Here is a 21,894-nt window from a genome sequence, read left to right as displayed (position 1 = left end):
GGCAGGAGACACGATAATTAATTGTGTGTGCAGATAAACTGGATGGCAATTAAAGCTGAGGTCGCTAAGCAGCTCTGAGGATAATCAGCTTGGTAAGATGCGGCTGTCATATTTTGTGACAGAGGTCTGAGAGAGAAGCACCTGACGATTCCTGGTGGATAAGGTTGCTGTTAGCTGTGTTTTAATTATTAACCCAATTATCTGAGTGAAGCCAGCGGTGGTAATTTAGCTCTTTTGCTGCCACTTAATTTTTGTTCCCTCAGCTGCCAGGCTGGGGGACCCTTCAAAGAGAAATTGAAGGAATTTGTTCTAGAATGTATCCAGCTGCCACGGAGCCTCATTCTTTCCTGTGTCCCTCTGTTCATTCCCCTGAAACTTTGCGATGGGGAAAGACCTGAGGATGGGCAGGACACAGAGTGACATGTCTCAGAACATATGCTGTGGTTTCACTAAAAACAGGCAGCGATGGGAAAGACTGGCCCAGATGGAGACAGCTCAGAGTGTAAAGCTGATTGTGCCAAACACTGTATTCAAAATTCTACCTCCCTCGTTGTCAAGTCCAGAAATTCTTGGGGAGAATAAAAGTGCAGAATGTGCTCCGGTTGGGGGGCTTGTCTGCACCTCCACCGGAGTCAGGGATGTGAACTCAGTGCTTCTAGAATAACTATCTCTTCCCTTCATTGAATTCCAGGGTTTTGCATGTTTTTGTTTCCCGGAGCTGTACCATCTTCGTTAGAATGATAATGTATTCTGTTCAAATGCAATGCTTCCCTGGCCTAAGCAAGCAGAGCCTGGAATGGAGGAGAAGACGGGAAGGAGGATGATAAGGAAAAGTCATGACCCAGACAAAATAAATCAAACAGGAACAAATGCTGGAGGGGCTGCTGGGAGGAGACTTTTCTTCATTGTTGGCAGGATCGTAAACTGGTACAAACTATAGAGACCAGTATGGAGAGTCCTTAGAAAACAGAAACCAGAAATTCCATTTGATCCAGCTACTATTCTCCTTTTTCATATCTTCCTGAAAGAGTTAGAGACATAGTAGAGGAATTCATGTGTATCCAAGAGCAGCACAGTACAACAAGTGTGGTATTTATACACAAGGAGTACTACACTGCCATAAAGAAGGATAAACGTGGCTCATTTGTAGAAAAATGGCCACATCTGGAGACCACAATGTAAATGAAATAAATCAAACACACAAGTGCAAATAGCACACAGTTTCTCTTACATGAGAAAACCAATATATAAATATAGTGAAAATAAAAGAAAACAGGGCAAAAATAGAAAAAATAAAAGATATTGTAATCCAGCACAGTCAATATAACTAAAAGTGTCCCTTGACTTATATGCTTTATATGTTGTTTAGCCTAGTAGTCTGGCCGTTAACCTGTGCTTATGACAGTTAACTTGATAAAGAATTATAAATAAATAAATGTGATGTTGACCAAAAAAAAAAATTCTTTTAAAAAACAGATGGAGCAGAAGGGGGGGGGGGGAGAATTGAGATGTGTTATGTGCGTGTACCAATACCCCACAACAAAGGTAATCCTTACTCACTGCAAGTGTTTACTAATAAAATTATTTTTAAAAAAGAACAAATAGGTCAGGACAGACCTTGAGATTAATAAGTGTAGACATATGCATATGTATTTAGCAAATGGGGGTGCAGTACTATACTTTTTGCTGTTTTATAAGCTGTATTTTTGTTCTCATTAATGTATCGTAGATAGATTACATCCCGGAGGGTCAGCTGGCTGGAAGACAGTGAGTTTGCGCTCCTGGCCTCCTCCACTACCCACCTCCCTGGACAGTGGGGCTGGCTGGAAGAGTGTAAGACCAATGGGAACCCCAAGACCCAGAATAACAGCCTGGCACACACACACACACACACACACACACACACACACACACACACACCTTTGGAGGCCAAATTCAGCAAGGCCAGTAACGTGGAAGGGTCTGAAGCCAGAGGAGGGCATTTGGACTCTGGAGAATTCCACGGACAAAAGACCAGTCCCAGCCCCACATCCAAAGGCCAAGATGGGTTCCATACCCAGGACATCTCTGGGATGTACCATGCACATTATCCCAGCACTGTAAACACCAGGACAAGGGAGGTTTTGGGGACTGCTATAAAGAACCAAGCACATATGCAGGACATCTCCTAGGAATGGGCATCTCCTTTCCTTCTTGAGAGGCTTCAATACTAATCGTAGAGCTATGTATCATGGGAGGTTGGCGGGAATCAACATGGCAACATGCAGAGGTCGGGTGCAGCCTCAGACGCCCAGACCAGCCAGGACAGGCCTGGAACTCAATGAGGTGGATGAAGCTGGAAGTCAAACACTGGACCTTTCTGAAATGGTAAAAATGGAAATGAGAAAACAGGTGGAAAAGATGACAGAGAAAATGATCTTTCAGTGCAAAAAGAAATGATGCTTAAAATCAAATATATTACAAAAGACAGAAATAAAAGAATAGATGATCTTAGAAAAAATGAAACAAAAAATGCCCAACATAGGGAAGAAATGGAATTCATGGAACAGATACAAACAGAGATTCAGGAGATTAAAATATCCACTGCAAGCATATGGAACAGATTGAACGAAGGATAGAATTGCAGATTTTGAAGACAGAATTGAAGCCGATGATCATGAAAAAATGTATCTCAAAAATAAGAAGACACTATGGGAAATCAATCCAACAGCTACAAAATGAAGCAGAGAACACAAGATTGACTGTGGTCAAGGAGCAACGGGACAGCACAAGGGCCTTAACAATCATAAATATGTATGCACCTAATATAGGAGCATCCAACTATATAGGTTATTGGTGGATATGGAAAATCACATGCACAGTAACACAGTTGTAACAGGAGACCTCAATATCCCATTGTCATGGAGAAACAGATTAACTAGACAGAAGATCAACAGAGAAGCATCAGAGCGGAACCAAGCTCATACACAAATGGAGTTAATAGGGAGAAGTCACGGCCCTGAGGCTATGCACCAGTGGCCATGAGAGATACAGTGAGCCCAGTGCCAGCCTGGAGAAGAAGCCACTCCTGGGCCCCACCGCTATGGAAGGAGCACTGGTGACCCCTTCCTGTGCCTCTCCACCACTTCAGAAATCCCAGGTAGGTGCCTAGGGACTGGAAGCCAATGCAGGAAGCACCCCGGGGTGCAGCAAGGGGTTGATTCGGAGGAACACAGGAAAAAGTCAAGACAAAGGGGCAAAATACATTTGCAGACCTCAGCCCACACAGAACAGGTTCAGGAGACACAGACATGGTAAAACTTAAAAGTCACACACCTGAAATTTCTGAAAAGATAACAACTGAAGTAAAGAAACAACTTAGTTCTTATATTCTTTGGTTAATTTTACGTGCTATGCCTGATGGCCTGGACAGCTATTTGGAAGAGGCATTATGGTAGACATTGTTAATTTCCTTTAATCTTGTTTTGAAGCCCTGTATCATTTTTCATTGTTTTGTTTTGTTTGGTTTTATTCTGGGTTTTTGTTGTTGTTGTAGTTGTTGTTTGGTTTTATTATATCTGATGGTACAAGCAGCTATTTTGAAGACAACAAGCTATATTATGGTAGCCATTGTTGATTTCCTATTAAATTATTTTGAAGTCCTGTATCATTTCACTGTTTTGTTCAGATTGACTTTATCTTGCTTTATTTTGTTTGGTTTTATTCTCTTTAAAATAAAAAACATGAATATCTCTCTAAAACAGTGTTTATTTTTACATTTTGTCATGTGGAGGATGAATAGTTTAAAGTAGTTTAAATTACCCTCTAGTAATTTGTTTTTAAAAGGGTTTTCATTAATTTCCTCTAGTAGGACATTTGTTTCAAGCATTTGACTATCATACACAGTGTAATACACAGAATAGCCATCTTTTTCTATTGGCCTGACATGCCACTACTATCATAGACTAATTTCATGCACACATACACACCTTCATTCAAATTACTGAAAATCACATTGTTCATAGTGGTTCAGTTGCAGAGTTATTTTGTGTAACTGTAGGGAGGGCTCTTTGTAGTATATATTTTAAGTCACGTTATGTTGGTAACCTCCTGCCATTTCTACAGCATCCCTGCACTGGGATCTTGGACCAACTGAACCATCTTCCCACTGTGAAGTCTCATTGCCAAAAAAATGTTCCATTTGTGCTTCAAACTAGTGAAGCTATGTACACATTGATTCTGTGTTGCTTTAGTTATTATAGCTTTGTAATATGTTTCTCCACATCCCAAATCCCGACCTTTTATTTTAAAGCATCTACACTATTCTTGTACATGTTCTGTTCCCAATACCTTTTTCCTCCTGTTTGAAAAATTTCATGAAAGAAATTTCAAGTGTTCTTATTGGAATTGCATTGTGTTTACAGGTTAATCTGAGTAAAATTGATCTTCAGAAACTTCCCACCAAGAATTCAGTAGTTCATAGCTTTGCTTCACATAGAAAGTCTACATTTTCTAATTGTCTGATGCTAGTATATAAGAATTTGTGAAATTTTCAAGGTTGATTTTATTATATTCTTCACTGTTTTGATTTTTCTTATTGGTTCACAAATTAGAGTTTCTCAGACTCTGAAGAAGCAGGTTACTTCTGAGGATGGGTAAGAAACAAGGAACTGGGTCTTCTGAGAGAAAAAAATTAACAGAAGCTAAAAAAGTTTATGACTAAATTCTCTCAACTGTCATGTCCGGTAGTTTGTTTCACACTCCATCTTTGCTTTTTTTCAGGAACTACCTGCTATCACGAGTTTTCTCTGCCTCAGGCATTTGCTATATATAACTCTAACTCTTTCATGGATCCCCCTTATTTCCTACTATGGACTGGTAAATTTCTCTCTGTGTTTTTGGCCAAACTCTAAAAGAGAATGGGTAGCAGGGCTTACAGTGGGGTTTCCCAGCCTTGGTTTGATTGATGTTCTGAGCCAGCTAATTCTTTATCGTAAGGAGCTCAGATGTGCATTGCAGGACGTCTAGCAGCATCTCTGGACTCTGCCCACTAGGGGCTGGAACAGCCACGATTCTACTGTGACAGCTAAAAACGGCTCACACACTGCCAAATATTCTTTGGGGATCACCACTAGCTCAGACCCATGACTCAATGCATAGTAAATTATAAACAAAATGTACCTTCGAACAGGTCTTTTTATTTTAAACATGTGACAGACATTCTAAAGGGATGGCAAAGAATCCAGCATACAACTTTCTTCACATATTTAATTCATGAGAAAATGTATCATATGAAGTTTTTGCTTGTATTTTTCTTATTTTAAATGTTCCCCCTGCGTATTTGACATTCTGCCATCTATAGAAACTACACATTCATTGAAAGCTGATTTTTCTTTCAACAGCAAGAATGAAATATTTTAAATAATGATTTTATGTATTTATACTTTGTACTGAATAACTATAGGCAGTTTAGGAATATAACACGAAAACATAACATAGAAACAGTGCAATAAAGGAAAAAAAATCTCTAATCATTACCTTCATTCAAATTACTGAAAATCACATTGTTCATAGTGGTTCAGTTGCAGAGTTATTCTGTGTAACTGTAGGGAGGGCTCTTTGTAGTATATATTTTAAGTCACGTGATGTTGGTAACCTCCTGCCATTTCTACAGCATCCCTGCACTGGGATCTCGGACCAACTGAACCATCTTCCCACTGTGAAGTCTCATTGCCAATAAAATGATACATTTATTCATTTCTTTCTCAGGTGGGTAGCAAAGATCAAATAAATGCTACCTTTTTAACCTGCACTGTTTTGTGTAGAAACCATTAATGCTAAGCAGTTATTTAAATTTAAGTTAAATACATTTAAACAAAATTAAGATTTCCGTTCTGCACTCCCACTGTATTATCCACACGTGCCTGGTGGTAGCTGATTGGGCAGCATGGAAAGAAAACATTTACAACATTGTAGAAAGGTGCACTGGCCCAGCCTCTTTCGACCATAAATCCCGGTACAAACACAAGCCCTGTTATTATGACTGTCATTGGACGGGGAGCCCCATAGGAGAGACATTCAACCACAGAAGCCCATACACAAGCACGCTCTTGTGCTAGCACTGCCCAAACACTCCCATTTCAGCACCGCATAGAACACAGTCATGAAAACAATGAAAACGTAAATTAAAGCCTTGACAAATAGGAGCATGGCTCAAATAATTACATGTGCGATGCTTTCTACAAATATCACTGCCTGGCCCACAAAGAGCTCCATAAACATTCTAATTACAGCAGAAAAAATGTATACTGTATTTTTCTACAAAATTGCTAATCTAGGTTAGCATTTCTAAAAGGGCATGTTATTCTCTGGATTCTAATGTCCTTTCTTGTGTTCTGCAAGACGGGGCCTCGGGGCTGAGTAGGAAGGGAAAGTAACCACACAAGAGCTGTAGGAACCAGAATCCTGCTTTGAAGATGCCTGGTTCTCGTTGGATCTATGCAAATGAGAAAAGTAAAGATTACATGTCACTCTTGCCCAGGACTTAATAAAGCAGTTATAGATAATGACAAGGATACTCCCAAGATTTACTGTATTCTGGGGCTTAAGCCAAGTGTTTGCTATGCCTTATGGGGCTGACTCTAGCCAAAACACCAATCAGATAGGAATTTGGCATTATTGTATTTCAATGCACAGATGCAGAGATTAGGTTCATAAAGGTTTAGTGGCTTGCATAAAATAAATCAAAAGGACGTATACTTGACTCTAGAATTTGTATGAATAAATATTATGCCTCTTCAAGGTGGGAGAAATCACAATCCTCAACTTGAAATTATGCTATAAAGCTACTGTGATTAAATCAGCATGGTACTGGCATAAAAACAGACCTGAAGATCAATGGAACATATTAGTAGATACAGTCACAACTACAAACACATTCAGCCACCTCATCTTCGACAAAGGGGCCAAATATGTTCACTGGAAGAAAGACAGTCTCTTTAATAAGTGGTGCTGGAAAAACTGGCTTTCCATATGTGAAAGAAACTAAATCTAGACCCATGTCTATCACCACACACTAAAGTCAAAATGGATCAAAGATCTGAATGTTAAAACAGAAACACTAAATCTTCTGGAAGACAAAGTAGGTAGAAATATTGACAACGTAGAGGTAGGTGAGAGTTCATGAACAGAAATCAAACTGCACAGCAATTACTTCCCAGAATCAACAACTGAGATCTCATTTTATTGAAAAGTTTTTGCATGTCAAAAGAAACTTCCAACAGAGTGAAAAGAAAACCCACAAATTAGGAAAATATCTTAGCCAACTGCCCCTCAGGCAAAGGATTTCTATCTAGAAGAAGATAAAGGATTAAAAAAAAATCAGACCCTGAAATTCAAAGACCCAATCCAAAAATGGGCATCTGAGATGAATATACACTTCTCAGATGAAGTAATACAAACAACAAATAAATACATGAAAAAATGTTCATCATCATTGGTCATTAGAGAAATGCAAATTAAAACCACACCGAGATTCCATCTCACTCCAGAAAGAATGGCCGGGATCAAGAAAACTACCAACAAAAATGCTGGAGAGGCTGTGGGGAAAAAGGAACTCTCCTGCACTGTTGGTGGGAGTGTAGACTGGTGCAACCACTGTGGAAATCAGTGTGCAGATTCCTCAAAAAGCTAGGATTAGAGCTTTTGATCCAGCTATATGCTTCTGGCCATTTTCCTTGAAGAACTGAAAACATTATACCATAGTGATATATGTGAACTCATGTTTATAGCAGCACAATTTGTAAGAGCCAAATATTGGAAACAACTCAAATGCTCTGCAGATGAGGAAAGGATAAAACCAAGAAGTGGTATTTTTATGCAATGGAGTACTATTCAGCTGTAAAGAATGATTGCATTGAGGCTTTTATATGTAAATGTACATGACTTGAGACCATACTCGTAAGTGAAACAAATCAAATTCACATGTGTAAATAACATATTGTCTCCTTAATATAAGAAACTGAAAGAGAAAATACAATCCAAAATCTATAATACATATTGTGTAAGGGTAAGAAACTGCTCAAAGGGGAAAAGTAACTGGGATAGAGGAAAGGAAGAAAAAAGGAAGCTAAAAGGAAAAAGACATAAATTAATACATATATATACATATACATGCATTTATACACACACACACACACACATATATATATACATATATACATAAGATAGCTAAGCTGACTATACTACTAATTCTATTAGTTCTTGGAAAACATCAGTTAATATTCACATGATTGGGTCAATTTTGCATGTTCTATCTAGTACTCTAAGCAAACCTTTTGATTGTAACAATATGCAATATTACAGCCAAGGTTAGATTTCTAATATCTTGTTTTGAAAACCTCTACTTTTATTGTTTTAGGTTTCTTGTAGTTGTTTGTTTCTCTCTTTTGCTTTTTGTTTTTCTTTTCTGTGTCTTTTTTTCTCTTAAATAATAAAAAAAAGATCATGCCTCTTATCTGCAGTCAGAACGCCTTGTAAATATGCAAAGTGATTCCATCTGCAGGAGAACGTTTGCACTCTGGGTCTCACGCTTCCCAATCTCAGCTCCATCCTCAGCTAGGACCTCATAGCGTATGGACACACAACTCTGTCCATTCCGCTGTTCTCATGAGTGATGTCCACGCAGGCCTTAGAGGTCCCAAGTACCCAGTGAAGGCGTAGGAAGGGAGAGCATGGACACTTGTTCCCACTGACACTCTCTGGGGAGGACACAGCTGAAAGAGAATCAAGAGATGCCTCCAAGGAATCCTTACTCAAAGTACAAGTATCCGCATCTCTTGGGAACTTCTCAGAAATGCAAACTCAGGGCCCCCACTCCTAGACTTCCTGAATCAGGAGCTCTGAGGGTGGCCCCAAGACTCTATTTTAACCCAAGCCCTCCTGAGGTTCAGAACCACTGCCCTGGGACAGGCATTGCTACACGTGTGGTCAGTGGGCTGATAACACTGATAGCACCCGAGAGTTTGGTAGAATCTTATTCCAGTCCCACAGACCTGCTGAATCAGAACTGAGAGAGGCCCAGCCAGCCCTCTTTGCCTGAGTATCCCCTCTGGGTACTTCTCGGGGTCACCAACATCTGAGAAACACTGCTCTAAACAAGGCTCATTCTCCTCCCTTTCAGTTATTAGTAAGGACTGTTTCAATTTCCATGGACATAAAATCCATCTCCTATTGGTTTAAGCGGGGAAAAAGGAATATATTAGTTTACATTGTTGGAAAAATTCATGGATAAATCTAGTATCACTTAGTGAGCACTGGGTTGTATTTTTAGTACACTCAGAGACTTAATATTATCCTGGGAAAGAACATACTGCATATTTTCCTTCAGATTTTCAAAGACATATTTTAAAACCCCCATTAAGTTTGCAGGCTGTGGTGAAGTTTGCAAAACCTGGGATAAGGAAAGGCCTAAGACCAAGTCTACACTGCCCCACGCGAGTGTGAACCCAAGATTTGGCTCTAACATTGTGTTCTCTTTAAATGTAATGGGGGAAGACTGGATATCATAGTGATTTAAGTTCATCCTTTTTCTCAGGACAAACACCAGCTGAGATAGTCTCATCCATCCATTCTGAGAATACCGCCGGGGAGGCGAGCTTAAATCAAACAGGTCTACAGAAAAATTATGTGAAAGGGAAAGCAAATGTCAATTAAAACTTAGGACTGGCTTTGTGAGGTGGGCTGGGGACTTTCCGAGCTAAATGGAAGGTGTCTGTCCTTTGGGGTTGGAATCCATCACAGCCAGTCCCCCTCAAAGGCCTCAGTGAGATTCTCAGCAAAACAAATGACCTCATTAATTAAATGGGTAACTCCTTCCACCTTGCTGTCCTTAATTGCTATTCTGACTTTGGGGAGAGGCATTTTTTGAGCCAAACTGCATACGCAAAGCCTTCAGCTATCAATACCACCATAAGCCTGTACGCTCAGAACACAACTTCAAAGATAACTGCATGGTTCTGCCCCCCAGGTCCCCTGGCTCTGCTGATTTTTCTTTCTGAATCCAGGCCCTCAATGCCCTGCCCAGCAGGCTTCGTTCTCCAACCCAGCAGCAAGGCCAAATCCTTCATCATCTCTTAACTGGACAGCAAGCTGCATTTCTGTTTTATTCATTGGATACGTACTACCTGAATACTGTTTAATGACAAATGTAAATCAGTAACCGTAATAAAGCACAATCACTGTTCCATGGAGCTTACGTGCCACCTGGTGAGTTTCTGAGCAATCCTATATCACCTTTGTTTTCTGTCATATGCTACCCAGCTTTGTCCATTGTAATTAAAGACAATGACCCATCCTAGCTCAAATTTTTCCCTAGTATCTGGAACTACATGGCTCATGCCATTGCATCAATCAGGAAATGTATTTGGATCTAAATTACAGAGACAGACTCTTTCCCTGTATATACCAGTTAATTGCTCATGATTCTTCTATCATTTAGTCCTAAAGGGAGTTGTTGAGGACAGTCACAGTTGCTTTACAAAGTCTCAAATTCTACTTTTCTGTTTCATTTTTTTTAATGGTTAATTCCGTTCTCAAACCCTTCTCATTGTCCTGTACATCCACTGCAGCAAAAATAGACACCCAGGGCAAAGGCATGATTTTGGAGGCATGACCCCTCCAAAACTCATTCTGAAATTTAATTTCCATTATAACTGTACTAAAAGGTGAAGCTCTCAAAAGATGATTAATTCCCAAGTGTTCCATCCTCATGAATGGATTAAGGTGTTAGGAATGAGGTCCTTAAAACCAAGATGACATCTGGCCAATTTGCTCCCTCTGACTGGGTGTGCTAACTTGTCTGGGCCACATTTGACACACTCACCAGATGTCAGTGCCGTGCTCTGAGATGTCTCAGACTCCAGAACTGTGAGCCAGGATCCCGGGAGAGCTGCAGTATTTGGTCCTTAGCATTGAAATGAGTCACGACAACAAATAATCCAAATATCTGCTGAGAACTTCAGAAAGCCCTGTCTGTGTCTTCCCCTGATAGTTTATTATTTTGAATTTTAAATGTATCCATCAACTTTTAGAGAAATCTCCTTCTAAGAAACACAGCCTATTTTTCCCCTTGATTGTGCATCGTGCGGGAAACCACATTAGTCTCTTTCCATCGCCAGAGTCAAATACCTGGGCCTGGAGGTCTGTTTAGCTCACAGTCTTTTTTCTTTTATTTTATTTTAAATAGGGTAAGATTAAACATAACAAAATGGAACAAAACAGATCATAAGGAAATAATTTTAAGAAACACGGATCTCAAAGCAAGTCCACTGGAGATCTTTACTATCATATAGTTTCTGTTTTCTTCCAAATAGTTGTCCCCATCTTCACACACAGTGTATACATACTGAACATTATAGAACTAATCTGATCATAACAGGATGATGAAGGCTTTTTAGGTCTTCATAACCTGACATTGGGGAAGTCAACAATGACTGCCATAATGTCCCTCATTCTCTTCGAAGTAGCTGTCCTTATCTTTATGTATGCTGAAATTGAACATAAGAGACTAGACTAATATCACTCTGAAAAGTGAATAATAGTATTGCTAGATTTTATAACATAATGTTACAGAATTAGCACTGGGTATCTTAGTGTCTCTTCTTCTTTGGAGGATCTGTTCATCACATTGTGCATTATATAATCTGTTTCCATAAACTGTTTAGAAATTCTCCACATCCGTGAATATCTACATATATATCTATACTTTCTGTATTATATGGAAAAACAGATCATAACAAGACAACAAAATAAATTCCTAGAGAAACATGAAATGAAAAAGACATATAAAACCACAGTATTAGGTGATCTACAGTAGTTACTATGCTTTCTCTTGTTATTTTCAATAGAATTGTCTACATCATCAGACATAATATAATTGAACATAGCATTATATAGCAATTTTAATAAAAATACAACATTGGAGACATTCAAAAGCAGTTAATAATCAAACCGGAATGGGTATCTTATTATAGCTTGTCATCTTCAGAGTAGTTGCCTCTACTCTTAGACTTGATACTATCAAGCATACCAAATTTGAATAAAATCAGCCAAAACAAAACAGCAGTCTAACCAACCAACTTCAAATAAGATCAGTCACAGTAAGACAATGTAAGTAATACAGGGCTTCAGTTTAAGTTAATAGTAAATTAAGGATACTTATCATGGTATAACCTGCTATTTTTGGGACAGCTGTCTGTGCCCTCAAATCTAGTATGAGCAGACAGACTGGAACAAAATAAAATCAAATAAACAGAACGATAAGACTACTGTGGCTTTTAAATCCTGATACACTATTAACAATGTCCTCTGCCTTCCTTTTTTAGACAATTCCTCCCTTTTCCCTTTCTCAGGGTGCTTTGTATATTTTGAGTCTCTCTAGCTCCTTTAGTTTTTAGATTCGGGGGCAACTCGTTATCTACCTAATTGATGTTGAGCCTTTTTATCCTGAGCTTGATCTTGAGCTGTATTCCTTTACCTACTAAAGCCTCAAGGTTTTCCTTCCTTCTAGCTGAGTAGTTCTCCACTGCACAAAAGTGTCATGCCTTCCCAACCCATCTGCAGCTGCTAGATGAGCTGTCCCTATTTCTCTCTGGTTCCCTGTCACATAGAGCATCATTTTGTCATCTTTGACTTTCAGCTTATTAACCCTCTTTCAGGTTGAGTATATTTCCTATTCAGAGCATCTCAATGGATCCTGTCTCCTGATCTACTCTGCCTGTGTTTCTTTTTGTTAGTTTATCAAGGCTATCTATATTAGAGATTATAGCCCACCTTCTCTGCCTCATCTCTGCTATTCGATTTTTCTGTTATTATTTGTCCACTTTTCTCCTCCATTCCACCTGTCTGCCCCATTCATTGAGGCCTCTCTGCCACTGTTGCTGGAATCTTGGTATTTTTTTTCTCTCTCTCTCTGGAATGTGCTTCAGTATTTTGTAGGGTTGAATTGGTGGCCATGAACTCCCACAGTTCCTCCTGGTCTTGGAAACATCTTGTTTCTCCATTAATTATAAGAGAGAGTTTTTCAGGGTACATCAATCTGGGTTGGAGGATATTTTCTTTCAGGTCTTGGACTATATCCCCCCAGGCTTTTTTGATTTGATAGTTTGTGTTGAGAAGTTTATTGTTATTTTGATGAATTTTCCTTTATAGGTGATCTGCTTCTTTTCTCTGACCACTTTTAATATTCTGTTCTTGTGGTGGATTTCTGGAATCTTGATTATTATCTATCTGGGTGTAGATCTGTTTTGGTTGGAGTTGGTTGGAGTTCTGTCTGCCTCATTTATCTGGATATCATTTCTTTTTCCTATGCTTGGAAAGTTTTCCTTAATTATTTCTGTGAATAGCCTTTGCAATTCATTTGTATTTACTCCTGCTTCTTCGTTCACATTTTTTATTCTTAAGTTATAGATCCTCTTGTCATCTTCTAGCCTTTGAATTGTTACTTCCTGCTTCCTTGTTATTTTTAAGAGGTCTTTTCTTTCACAATCACACATTGCAAATCTATCTTCAAGTTTTGAAAGACTAACTTTAGTTTCTGTCAAGGCATTTTGCCAGCTTTCCATGGAACTTTTAATTTCCTGGTAATCTCCTTGGATCTGTTTCATGTATTCTAGATTTTGTTTATATTCTTTACCAAAGATTTCTCTTCCTTTTCTGGGTTCTTCCATTCTTCCATCTGTGTCTTCTTGAGAGGGGCTTAGCTTTCTTTTATTAATCTTTTTATATCTTGCCTCACTTGGGTTAGAATTTCAGTTTTAAGTTCATCTTTGAGTTCACGAAGGTATTTCTTTATGTCCGCTGATGCTGTGGCCGATATTACATGATTGCTGCCCTGGTTCTCTTCTCTATTTACCTCTATTTCCCAGGGCCAGCAGCTGGAGGTCTTTTCTTATTTCTTCCTCTTGTCATGTTTCTGGTTTCTTTCAGACAGGTGTATGGTGGAGGACTCAGGCCCTCTCCATATTACTTATGGTTTTTCTGAAGCGTGCTAACCGGGGTTTTGCTGACCTCTCCAATTTGCTGTTATCTGAGGTGCATGCAGGGATGATGCAGACTAGCCTCTAGCCTCTGGGCCAGTCAACCTGTAAGTCCCTTCAGCAACTTAGTCTGTGCTGTGGCGGATGTCACAGGGTTGGGACAGTTTCGTCCCTGGCTATTGGATCCCAACTCAGCCCAAGCTGCTCCAACCAATCCTCTCTGAGCCAGGGGCCGCTGACTGACCCCACTGCAGTGCCGGGCTCTGCCCCACTCCAAGATGTCTTCCAGCTGGCCTCGCCTGCCGTGGGACCCAATTTCTAGCACTCACCGAGAACTAATGCAGCTCTCCACCTTGGCTCCAGTCCATGCTGTGCCGCGTCCTCCCGCCAAGGGCCTGGGACTCACCAACTCCTTTATTGATGGCCACAGCTTCAGGGCAACCTTGAATCATCCGACTCCACAGTGATCCCAGCACAGTGCGAAACAGATCTCAGTGAGTGCGTCCGGCTCCAGCCCTCCATCTATGTCTCCTAATTTTCTTTTTCCTTCAGTTTCCTCCTGGATAGTGAGACTCCCTCTCCCATCATCCGGCCCTCTCCATGTGGTCACATTCCATGTTTTTCCCAGAGAGGCTCTCCACCCAGCCACCTCCAAGCAGCCGTCTTCTTGTCTCTCCCTTACTCACAGTCTTAAAGACTGAACGTCCAAGAGCAAGTGATCCCTGTCAGTTTAGGCTCTGGCAAGAGCACCCTTGACTACATCAATTATAGCAGAAGGCATCGTGGCAACAGGCTGTGTAGAGAAAGACAGCAAGGGTGTGCAGCAAGACAGGAAGCCAGAAAGAGCAGAAGGCTGTCAGCCCCTTTTAACACCCTGCTCGTGAGAACTAATCAAGGTCCCGTGAGAATTACCTAAATTAATTCTGAGAACAGAGCCCCAAAGCCCTAACAACCTCCCCTTGGGCCCCATCTCTACACTGGAGATCAAGGTGCTCACTTTGTTCCTCAAAGGACAAACTGCCTCTAGACAACAGGAGTGACTTTAACCTTCCTGAACTTTTGCATCCTGTGCTGAATCAGAGGTCAAAAGGGACGTGGGGTGACTGCTGGTCTCACTGGACTTGGAGCCCTCTTCTTCAATTCTTTGTGGGCTTCCACTGGGTTGGCATCCTGATACTGAAATTAATGTTGATATTGAAATTAATATCTCTAGCAAGTAAGGAGGGTAACGGGACTTTGGGGAGACAGGGTATTGTTGGCTCATCACAGCTAACAAGACCAAAGAAGGGGCCATAACCCTGACCTGGCTTGTGATTCTTTCTTCATTCTAAGCTGACCTTCCCTGCCATCCTGTCAACTCCCCTTCAACTAATCTAGGCTCCTCCAGTCCCTAAGTCTTGACATAGGGCAGCCTCTCAACTTACTGTGGTCTATTAAAATGCTCTACCTCTCGGAGGCTTCCCTGATCCCCAAAACTAACTTGTGTCTTCCCCACAAAACACACTCATAACTCCTTACTTCCAATGTTTGTCATAAGTAATTAGAGGCATTGCAAGCCATTCAGTGCATGTCTTCCCCACTACCCTGAATGCTGGGAGACAGCAGGGAATGTGTGGCTCTGATTTGTCATGAACAGAAGCCTCCTGGAGCCTGGTGGTGATGACCTGTTTTTTAATGAACTTGGGTGCTTCAGATACGGAGGCAGGAATAGAATCCCTCACCCTGGAAGAATTAAACTGACCATAAGGGAAGGAACTAAGTGTTCTGTTTGGTGAATACCTATCTGTGGATTGAGCATACAGGCATCCCTCTTTTCAGTGAAGCTGACCTAGGGAAAATCATGTTACAGTGAAGATCACTCTCTAGCTGCAGTCTCAGGGAAGACTTTTCAGACCAATCACAGGACACATAACCTTTCTTAGCTGCCACTTCCACTGAAAGCAAATGCTGCTGTAATTATAATTATGCACTCACCCAGCCCTGTCCCAGTATGCACTCAGACACACAGACTGGGGTTAACAAAGGTGCTTTATTAACTGTAAATCAACATGTTTCTATGATTCAGCTTAACTCAGGCTTTGAGTGTGGGGCTGGCGCAGACCTTACTGAGGGTGGAGGATCAGCAAAGAGCGCTTGTTTGATACTTAGAGGAGGGAAACCACTGTCCTAAAGGAAAGGCTTAAATAAAGCATTTTAGTGTTGTCACGTGGTGATCCAGTAAACGCTGCCTGTCTCCTAACACCGCAGTATTCAGGGCTCTGGGAGAGGTGAGGTAGATTTCTTTGCACTAAATTATAGGAACATCATTTTGAGCAGCCTGAACAATAGAAATGTGATGATCTCGTGAGGTAAGTTGGTTCCCAGGGAATCTGACTCCCGGGTGATTAGCCCTGACTCCTCTCTCTGGATGCTGCTTACCACATAGAGGGAGGAGGGGTTACTTTTATTTGCCAAAGCTCCTTCTATAGTTACTGACCAATCGTCACACTCAAAGCACCTTGAAAACCCATGAAGGTCTAAGATCTTTCCATGGCCAAAGTCCTGCCCCACAGTCTTGCATTTTGAGAATCCTAAAAGTTCCTCTTTGCAAATAGGATGCCCACAGCGCTCCCAAGAACCAATGCCACGTTCATCTGGAACCATTTCTCCTCCATAGTCTCCACCTCTGCCTTCAAGCCTCTGCGGCCTCCACAGTCTTTCCCAGCTCGTCTGCTCCAGTTCCTCCGCCTCCCCCTCTCTCACCTACCCCATCACCCTTCTCTGTGGCCCCTGCTTCCGCTCCAGGCTTGCCCCAGGAAGCCTCTCTTCCCAGTTATAGCTGCGGCTTGGCACAGCACAGGTATTAAAAGCTTTTCCCTCTGGGTTGGAACTGTTGGTGAGGTTGGCTCTTTCTCCACATAAATTATACAGTTCTCTAAGGCCGTCTCTCTTTATTCTCAGATCTAACCTAAAACAGTCCCTGGCATGTAGCAGACCCACAATCAGCATTTGATACAGAGGTGAGAACAAGAACACATGAGTCCTTTAAGTGACTCAGCAGCTAAGAAGTCTTCATTTTCTTTTAGACCTTGAAATTGCTGGGAATGGTTTTGTGAAACCGTATCTGTCATCAAACACTGTGAAACTGGGTTTCCTAACGTCCAGTGCCCCGTGAATCAGCAGCCCAGAGGCAGATCGCAGGCCAAGCAGTGACCAAGGAACCCTTGGCTGGCTTCAGGTGGCAACTCTACCTCGAATGGACCGCTAGATGGCAGCCGCACCCCAGGATCCGGCCACCTCCGCCCTGGCCACACCCCACCCGGACCGCAAGCCCCACCCCGGCCTGTCTCTTTCCGGGACTCGATCCCCATGGCAGCCGCACCCCAGGATCCGGCCACCTCCGCCCTGGCCACACCCCACCCGGACCGCAAGCCCCACCCCGGCCTGTCTCTTTCCGGGACTCGATCCCCATGGCAGCCGCACCCCAGGATCCGGCCACCTCCGCCCTGGCCACACCCCACCCGGACCGCAAGCCCCACCCCGGCCTGTCTCTTTCCGGGACTCAATCCCCACCCAGAGGCGAGGGCAGGTCCTGGAAGATCACCACAGTCCTGGGAATCGGGCCCTCCCTGGTGAAAAAACGAGGTGCCCTGCCCTCCAGCCCCTTGGCCTCCTTTCTGTAAACTTTACGACTCCTTCATTCTGCGCGTTCCAGCCTCTCCCTCCCCGCCCGCTTTATAAAATCTCTATTATATTCCCTGTGCTCCATTTTCCCAGGCAGGACCTGCAGACCGCGCTTGCAAACTGTCAATTCAGTTGATAACACAGGGAAAGGACTCAGAGCTCACAGGGAGGGAGGTTAACGGACGGGAACTAGTAAAGATGTGCCTCACACACGTACCAACTCCCCAAAACATAGCTACATAGCTACCACATGCCACAGACATGCACTGATTTTAAGTTTATAAAGTCAAAAAAACAACGAAGTCCTTATGAAGAGAAGAGACTGTACAAGGCCAGGTGCAGGGGACAGAGGCAGTCCAGGGCACAGAGGGACAGACAGGGAAATGAGCCTCAGAAGAGGGGGCGGTGGGCGCTGGGACTCCCTCTGGGCTTCCTATCCAAACTTCTTGGTGCTTTTTTCCTACATTTTTAGAAAGATCGTCAGTGGCCCTGGTGGTTATTAGGCTCCAGTGAAAAGCTATCAGATCCTGTAGGGAACAGGGAGAATTCAGCCCAGCGCCTCTTTCTTAGTCGTGTTTGCTCCAGAGTCAAGGCACACAGCTGCCTCCACCCCCCCCCCCCAATTTCTCCACTTCCCTTAACACCCGCAGCACCCTGACACACACACACACACACACACACACACACACACACACACACACACTGGCAGTCCCTTATATTCGGAGCTAGCATCTGCAGAAACTCAGGGCAGCCTCCTCCCCCTCCCCTCCCCCCTCCCCTTCCTCCCCCTCCCCTCCCCTCCCCCTCCCCCTCCCCCTCCCCCTCTCCCTCCTCTGAAAAGAAGAAGAAGCTGTGAATCCCAGCTGTACCCCCGCCTAGATGTGAGAGGCATGAAAGGTAAGGTGGAACCCATCCCTGTGCTCAGGTCTGGGGTCCTGGTGATCCGTGCCCCTGCCATAGCAGAGAAGGTATAAAATGCAGCCTTAACCTACGTCATGCGGTCACTAGGAGCACAAAATGACACACAGGCAAGAGCTCCCTGTAGGTGACAAGGGTAAGGTACCCACTGAATAATCACATGGCCATTTATTCACCATCCCTGGGACGCCTCTCCTATGACAACGCAGTGTGCTGGGACCCAGCCCATAGTGGAAACGGAGGCACAGAGCTTGCAAAAGACCTTGCAAAAGGGAGGGAAATGTCAAGCTGTACAGGAGAGGGCAGGCAGCCAGATGGAGAATGCAGGGAACATAGTTAAACCCGGAAGGGAAGGCACGGCTGATAGGCGCCACCGAGCCCTCCTAACACCTACACGTATTTAAAACCAGCATGTTGTCCACAGTGAATGCATATGATTTTTGTCAATTCAAAACTAAATAAATACTGTTAAGAAATCCAGATTGTGCTAGATTCCTTAATTCAAAAGAGCCAGTGCCTCTTATAAACCAGTAATATGAACAAAGGAGAAACCAACTCCTACAGGTAAAGCAGCTCAGGAGATTTAGCCACCCAGAGTGACAGATGGGCAGAGTTTAGATCCTGCTTTGAGGAGCCCTGCCTATCACAAGGTAATGTTGAGACAGTCAGGGAAATGTGATTATGCAATGGGTATTACCATTAAGGAATGTGTCTATCTCACCTATGATTATGGTAGAACTGTGGTTATTGTTAGAGACATCCATCTCTATTTGCAAGGATTTACTGAAGAGGTGTCTGGGGTTGCTTTGAAAATATTCCCAAAAAAAGCATACAGGGAGATTAATGAACAGGAATGATTTGATCTTTGTTGAAGCTAGACTGGGATACTTAGAGGTTCATCAAAATGATGTTTACTCCTACTTTTGTGTATTTTTAAAATGTTCCGTATAAAAAGGTTTTATTGGTGCTTGGGAGACTAGACTAACAGAAATGAGAGAAGACAAACAGTCAGCAAGTGTAACAGATCAACACGGCAGCTGTAAAGGTCCAGAGGAGGGAGGCTGAGGAAGAGGTAAAGCTATACTCACTGGGTGAGCTGAGTACAGATGAGCAGAAAGAAGGTTCCAGAAAGAATTCACCCATGTGCATAAGCACAGAAGCCCCAGATGGCATCCACTGCCCACAAGTTTTAACTAGAACAACTAATGATTCCAGTTTACTTGAAACTTTCCTGGGTTAGCACTGAAATTCCCACATCTTGGGAAATCCATCAGTCATCAGTGAACCCTGCCAGCTGGTCACCCTGCCTTACCTTGCCACATGGAAGGGACGTGGTACTGACCTGGTCAGGTCGGCAGAGCTGAGCTGCGGCAGCTGGGATCTGCAGGACCAGGAATTAGGGCACTCTGAGTAAGAGGCCAAGGGGGACCCTCAGCGATACCCATATTTTATCTTCCTTTAAGAGCACACTTGAGCAGCCAGGTCCTCATGCTAGACCGTTTGCAGTCTGTCTGGTGCCCAGCATTCTCACATGTCCTCCTCTGTTCTGCTGGCTTCACACAGCTGGAATTTTCTCTTCTGACCCCAAGACCTGTCTAATTTACATATATATGTATTCTTATATTTATTAATACTATCAGCATTTTCTCATTTAGCCTTTATAAAACTCAGGCACCAGGGCTGGGGATTTAGCTCAGCGGCATAAGCACCTGCCTTGCAAGCAGGCGGTCGTGAGTTCGATCCCCGGTACCGATAAAAATGAAAAAGACCGGAAAAAAAAAAAAAAAAAAAAAAAAACCTCTGGCACCAAATTTATCAAAGCTCAGACAAGTAATTTGCACATGGCTAATATATAGACAGAAATGCACCTCACAGACTTCTCTTAAGCGAATTATTACACAGATAAAGTGCTCAGAGGAGTGCCTGACCCAGAGTAAGTGATCAATAAGAGCCTGACTCTCACTAATGGCCAGCACTATACCACACTGCCACACCCTACAGCGAGTGGGAGAAAGCAAAAAATGTCTGAATTTTGAGAAAACAATTATCTCATTACATGCACTGAAAAATAATTTATCCCTTTGAACTCAAGACCTTTGATTCGGGTATATTCAGAGGCATCTATAGCAGAGTAACACCTTCGGGAACCCTCAAAACAATTACCGTAGGCCCTCAAGGTTATGTGAGCCTCCTCATGCCTATTTTCCTGAAGGGACTCGCCTGTCACAGTCACAGAGGATGAGGTGGCTGTTCAGCTGGATCCCCGCATGGCAGCCCCGAGACTGCTCGCCCTCAAAGCTCCCGCTTCGATAGCCGCTGGTTGTACAGCAACCTGCAGAGCTTTGCCAGTCTGAGAATTTCTTGTTTACTGCAGAGGTAAGAAAAGATGCCAAGGGCCTAAGAATCACACCTATTTGACTTTAAGCCTCCCCAGCACACACTGGGGACGGCTTCTCACAGACCACAGAAGAAACATGCAAAGTACTTTTACCAATAGCAAGCATCCTTGTGCGCCGCTCTACCCTGAGAAGCAATGAATGGCTCCTCGCAGTTCTCAAATTAGTGCAAAGAAGGGGAGGGCCAGTCTGGCCATCAGAATCACAGACAGTATCACTGGTCTCGGCATGTCCACCAGCGCACAGAGAACTGGCAGCCCAGCAGGTCACGCCTGGCTTTCCCAAGCTCAGTCCAGCAGGGCGTGCAAAGGGGAGACCTTGTCTCACCGCCCGCAGTGATTCTCATCCTTTCCATCATTGTCATAGTGGGCGTCACATTTAAAGCAATAAGGGACACAACTGCAGAAGACACGGGAAATAAGAATGAACCCTGTTCTGCCTCAACTCAGAGATGTCTGGACTTAGGGGTGAGGGTGGTTTCACTGGGCTCTGGCATTTTGTACATAAGGTGCCTGCCACAAACACTGGAATGTCCCCAGAAGTGTTCCTGCCATCTTGGAACTGAGGCCCGTCCTTAAGTTAGCTTGTGCCCTCTTCAACCTCCCAGCAAATAGAGTTCCCAGATCCCATAATCAAATCCTGCACCGACCACGGCTGGCACAGTGTCAGTTGCAAGCTGAAACCCACCATCGCCACCATGTCTGTCTCCTCTGACTCCAAACGCCAGGTCTCCTGATTTCTGAGGCTGGGCCCAGAGAAGCTGCCGTGTTCAGGCTCTACCCACTGAAGGCATTCCGCCACCAAAACTCAAAAGCAGACTGCAGAAAAGCTTCATGAATTTTTCACAAGATTTATCTGATAGTGGCTGAGCCGAGCTGAGAAAGCCCCAGTCCAGTGCCTGT

General features: G+C 43.0%; 2 long non-coding RNA genes across 3 annotated transcripts in view; both read right to left on the bottom strand.

The window, feature by feature from the left end:
• Positions 1–21,894, bottom strand: part of LOC134474454 (uncharacterized) — a 31,791-nt gene that overhangs the window by 7,374 nt on the left and 2,523 nt on the right. The gene's annotated exons all lie outside the window — the stretch shown is intronic.
• Positions 17,556–21,842, bottom strand: LOC134474453 (uncharacterized). 2 transcript variants are annotated; one of them, XR_010045342.1, is made up of 5 exons: positions 21,680–21,842; positions 21,088–21,391; positions 20,760–20,964; positions 19,939–19,977; positions 17,556–18,205 (listed from the first exon to the last, which is right to left on the bottom strand). It is a non-coding gene; the product is annotated as an uncharacterized LOC134474453 (long non-coding RNA). The 2 variants fall into 2 exon arrangements; XR_010045343.1 differs by having other exon boundaries at positions 17,556–18,138.

The sequence above is a fragment of the Cavia porcellus genome, unplaced genomic scaffold (assembly GCF_034190915.1).
Source record: "Cavia porcellus strain 051 isolate PalLab524CR breed Dunkin Hartley unplaced genomic scaffold, mCavPor4.1 scaffold_32, whole genome shotgun sequence".
Classification (NCBI taxonomy): Eukaryota; Metazoa; Chordata; class Mammalia; order Rodentia; family Caviidae; genus Cavia; species Cavia porcellus.
Note: the sequence above shows the minus strand (reverse complement) of the source record. Positions and strands in the feature narration are given on the sequence as shown.